This window comes from Miscanthus floridulus, chromosome 1 (genome assembly GCF_019320115.1).
Source record: "Miscanthus floridulus cultivar M001 chromosome 1, ASM1932011v1, whole genome shotgun sequence".
NCBI lineage: Eukaryota > Viridiplantae > Streptophyta > Magnoliopsida > Poales > Poaceae > Miscanthus > Miscanthus floridulus.
Window position 1 is genome coordinate 102,024,179 of NC_089580.1, and position 6,000 is coordinate 102,030,178.

Genomic DNA, 6,000 nt, shown 5'->3' on the forward strand with positions numbered 1-6,000 from the left:
TGGCTTAGCATAAACCAATTATTGTGGACATCTTATTGACATTGACCAATATTTGTTTAAGTAATGATATTCATCCTGAACAATAACCGATTCTTCTTACACAACCCCACGAGCTTTAACTGATTTATTCTTATGAATATGCTAGAATCAACTATTTAGTCGATCTCCTTTCATATCGGATCTCAGAGCCGCACATTCAGGACTATCTAGCAACATCGGCACATTCTACCCTAAATTACTGATAAACTTTCTCTCCTTGTCAATTGCAGGGTCAAACTGACTGGCATGTCTTAGGAGGAGTGTGTAGGATCGACCATCCCTGCACTGAAGCTAGGCGGATCTCTAGCTCCATCTATCATAGAACCGACCAATTTATAAGAGTACAAGTACAATGGCGGCCCTGTAAGCGGTCGCACAGTCATACTTGAGCCCATATAAACCTGAATAGTCTGTCAAGTACCATGATGGATCTCGATAAATGATTTACAACAACCAAGATCGTACATGATTCAACATACATGTCACATATTACATAAGGTTCATAGATACATTTTCATCATCAGAGTATGAAATAAAGTTATTATAAACCAAGTTTGATAGATTATAGCGGAAGCAAATTAAGTTTGAAAGTACCATTTGCCAACATAGTTTAATACAGCGCCAACATACGATCACAGTCCACAAAAGCATGTAGAAGGATTAATAAAGAAGCCTGCCCAAGGCTTACTCCTCATCCACAGCAGGATAGAAGCAACTCTTGCAATAACCATGATAAACAGTGCCATCTGCAACAATGGGAAATAAAACCCTAAGTACGAGAAGGTACTCAGCTAGACTTACCCATCATAAACTAGAAGTAAAATGACTCCAAGGATTATGCAAGGCTGTAAGTGGAGATAGCTTGACAACATTTTGCATAAAAAGCGATTAACTCAGTTGTACAATTATAATTCCGTTATCAAGTTAATTATGACTATCCATCTCTAAATTAGCAACTATCCTAGTGCCAAACATGTGGGATATCATTTTAAGAGCATACAATAGTAACCATAGCAAGTATTGTAATTCCATGTTTATCTGAACCATCATGTTCCATAATATAGTTACTACGAGGTTGGAGCTAGCCAAGTGTCTCACTAACCAGGAGAGACAGCGATTCAAATCAATTTCAACCAGCTAGGAATTTATTCCTAACACAAACTCAGGTCTACCAGCCATAGTAGCCTTAGGTCACCTTTGGTACAACTCAAGTACACATTTCGTGGGTTCGCCCAGCGCTACACAATCAGGGACACCAAATGCCAGGATGTTTAGGCCTAGCCTACCCTTGGGCTCAGTCTGGCTCCCCGTACATCCTTACTACCATCCAGAGTGTGCACTCTTATAGAGTAGGGTCTAGCCTAAGTTGGGCTACTCGGCTTTGTGGTCAGAACAAGTTATCCGGCCAGCTAAGTGATAGGCATGCGTTCAATCTTGTCAAAAGGTCCAACAACGGTACGGTCCTTAATCGGCACTAGATGGAATCACATGAGTCAACCTACCATAGACTCCTATCCAGCCTCGATTTACATTACCCCATAGGTTCTTTTCCACGATAGAAAATATAGCCAACCGTGCTTTGGTATCCACCTATATCTCACAGGTGATAGGAAATCACCCTGACTTCTACCGGTTTAAGCATGGCTAAACATATATTCGATCCTAGGACCTACATAGGGTTAAAGGTAGTAATTCTGGACAACATATTCATATGCATCAAGTGGTTCCAATCAACTCTTATAACCTAATGCATCATTCATAAAGGACTCGAGTAATATTTTGTAAAATACCAGGAGACTTAGAATGCTGCGGGGCTTGCCTTTCAGTAAGGAAGTGGGGCGGTGGTCAGGGCACTCTAGAAGCTCTTCTAGGGTCTGCTCCTCACCTTCGGGAGCTATGGCTTGAGGAATCTCCTGCTGGTCCCCTTCCTCTCCTTCATTGAACTCCAGCAACGTTATCTCCTCTGTCGATCCTAGATGCATGAGTATGGCATAAGATATTGTGAATGCATACATGTTGACAAGTATAGTATGATGATACATGATGAATGGATTCTTGTAAGCATTCTGAACAGCGTGGTGTTAAAGAAATAACAAGTGCATCACGTTTTACTGAGTATGTGCATATCTCTTCTTGATCACCTAATCAAACACTTCAACAATTCCTTTACTACACCACAAAACAGCAGCTACTTATTTTACTCCTAACTGAAGTTCCACTTATCCAAATGCTGTGATCTTGGACTTTCTGGAAAGCTTATAAAATTATCTACAACTTTCTTTTAATACTCTTACTGTGATTCAAGAGTTATATAGAGCAAACAAATCATTCAATCAAATCTGTCCAGAAAGTAAACCTTTCGGACAGCAAACTTGTAACAGCTAGAACTAAAAAACCCTAAGTCCTATGACTGTGAAATTTTAACACAAGGTAGATTAGTAAGTTATCTACAACTTTGTTATTAACAAGTTTTACAGCAGAGACAATTATCTATATGAAATCATCCACACAATCAAAACTATACATGCAGTCTTGTATTTGAATGATAAAGCGATAATTAGTTATTTGTATACAATAATGGCTTCTAAGCCTTACCATTGACATCAATAGTTACTATGCATCCTAAGAACCATAGAAAACATCATGCTTAATCACAATCTAATTATTTAAATGCCTTTATCAATTTACCAAAATACTTAGGTTAAATAATAAACATATACCAAAGGTGCATAACAAATTCTCAGTACATTACAGTGGACACCTATGGCTCACAATAGGCTACTATGAAATTTTCATACCATTTGCATATATATAACATGCTTTACAAAAATAGTGTCACAATAGGCTACTGTGAAATTTTCTATAGGTTACAGTGGACACCTATGGCTGACAAGCTAGCTATGCCACTTTTAGCAAAAATAGTAAACCCTATAGAAAAGTATCAAACAACAGATTATATATTTTTCCTAGCACCACAATAGTGCCATACTACTATACAAAAATTTGCATGGCAATATATTACATATTTTTATCCCTACAAAATTTCTTAGAAAAATGCTATTTATTAATGAGTAAATAGAAAGACCATATTTAATTGAAGTTTACAGCAAGCTTATTATTTTTCCTAGCTAGAGCATGTCAATACAAAACTCACAAAATTGGAATCACATTTTTATCATTTTTCTAGCTTAAGATATCAAATTTATAAAATGGTAACATACAAAAAGCATTTATATAGACACATTTAAATCTCCAATAAAAACATCAGAAATTATACATATGATATTTTTATAAAATACTACACTTCCTAAAGAACACAACAAAATTTGGTTCACAATATTTGGATCTCTATAGCTCAACTTATCCATTTTCAAAGATTGCATGTAAATAGGAATTAAATGAACTATCCTACTACTGTACAGTTCAGTGACAACTGAGACCCGCTGTCAGTCGGGCCCACGTGTCAGTGAAACGAAATAGGGCAGCGATGCTGCTCAATGCTTGTGCGGCCAGAGTTCGTCATCGGCAAGTCCACCAGACGAAGACCAGTGGACCGACGTGTTCTTTAGAGCAATGCACGTCTATTGACCTAGGTGGTGGCACGGCGGTGCTGCTCTGTGATGCGCCGGACCATCACCGAACCACAGCGAAGCCAACCGAGGAGCGCACGAGATCCGTGGTGACCTAGTGACACTATTTCAACTACATAAGCCCAACGAAAGGCTCCGACGAGCTCTGGCCACGGCGCGGTGGTGCTGGAGGTGAGAACATGGCGGCACGGGTCGCCGTGTTTCCGCGCCGGCGAGACCACTAACGGTGGTAACACCATAACATGAGCTAACACCCATCCTAACCAAGCCCTAATGCCAATAACCTAGAAGAAAAGTGCAGTGTGAGCCAAGTGGTGGCGAGTTTGCCATGGAGGCGGCCATGGCGGCCGAGATTTCTGGTGATAGGGGAAAAGGCGAATACGCCCTCACCGAAGCTCTATTGACGCAGCGAATACATCAAGGCGGTGGAGGTGGACGTGGCGCAGCTATGGGTGAGATGGAGGCGATGGTGGTGCGGTGGAGTGCACGCGAGGCGACGGTAGGAGGTGATGCTATGCTCAGGTGGCGTGGCTTGGTTCCACGGCGAGAGGCAAGGCTAGCACTAGGGAGTGAGAGAGCTCACGGGAGTGAGTGGAAATGGAGCATGGTGCAGTGCGCATAAGGGCTGCTAGCATGTGGCATCGAGGCCAGGTGTCAGCCGACGGTGGCCATGTGGTGGCCATGCTTTGTCCATGGTCGGCCATGATAGAGCACGGTACATGGCGTCGATCAGGGCCTGAACCCGAGCCTGACAGCGACATTGACGAAGCTCTATCTCCTAATCCATGGAGCATTAGCTAGCACAAGCTAAATCAAAGTTGTATCCCAATGTACCTAGCTGTAATTACTCTTAAAGAATCATGTGCTAATTCTCAACCAATACCGAAGTAATATCATCACCAACGTGAGCTTGTCAGCACTGTCAGTTATCCTGACTTAGAAATTTTTGCTAAGTGTTGAAAACAGTGAATTGTTGAATCTTGTGAGCCTAATTCAAGCATGTTAGGAGCTAAACTAGTCTATGACCCAAAAATAAAAGTTGTCCCCCTTATCAAATACTACAACTTTGCTTTAGTGACCACCTCCATGCAAGGTCTCTATCATATGGTTCAAACTTGGTCAAACACATTACATTCACAAGATGACTTATACATGAACTATGACTTAGTGACCAATTTAGCCCTAGCCATGAATACCAAAGTTGCTCATAATGATATTCTAACCATGTTTAAGCTATCTGTAAGGTCACACAATCATTTCTTGCATTGGTCACACAAAGCTTTCTAGGTCAACATGCATAGCATCACTTAAGTACATGATCATACAAAATGATCTTCATGAACCATGTTCCCTTTGTCATGCTAAGTGTAGCTAATATGTTTTAGTGACTAACATCAACCATCTACATGTATTCACTCATGATCACATGCATAAATACAAAGAAACATAAAATAACAAGCATGTTTCATATGTTTCAATCACATGTTTCAAATGTAAGAGCTCAAATATGAATGCTTGATGCTCATGCTCATGCAATGCAAGTCAATTTATGCAAGGCTAACACCTAGGGTGTTACACCATTGAAACAGACTCTTCTGGCTTGCTCGTGTGCCCTCGGCACTGGGACAAAATTTTGTGCTAACACTCGTTTCTAGCACGCCCGATGGGACCCCATAATCGTCATGGTGGTTCACAACAACACCGACATCCTTATGGTACATTATGAAGATCTACCTGATGGAGATAAAGGTGTCATCGACAAAGCTATAGAAGAATTTTAGAACAAATGTTTGTTGTCCTACACCAAAACACATGACAACAAAATTATTCAGAAATTTCCACTACCAAGAGTTCTATTACATGGGCAGACAGATATAGTTGAAGCTGATGATAGACGTTTCTTTATGGAAATTGTAGACAAGTCTGTTCGTGATGCCATATCAAGCTGTAATGAAGCTTTCTTGGACACATTCCACAACGCCATGAAAGAGGTGATTCATGGGTTTCTAGTTGGTCAAGTTTGGCTGGCTTATTACAACATTCCACATCCAGTGACCCAAGGGACTAATCAAGTTGGTACCAGCCATCAAGAAGCAGCACCAGCTAGTAATGATGATGTCTAGGCAATTCAGGGTTCATCTAAATAAGCTAAAGGAACTACTATGAATTAGATATAGTATAATCCTAGGACCTATCAGTATAGCATGTGCAATAGTCGGTGGGACAAGGTCAGAATTAGGTGATCAATTTTGGTACATCAGGCCACAAACCATTGTCGGCTCAAAAAATAGCACCATTAATCCAAAGGATCCTGTAGAGATATAGATCCTCATGTCTACAATCAGAGACTTCAAGCAGCAAATTAGCAAAG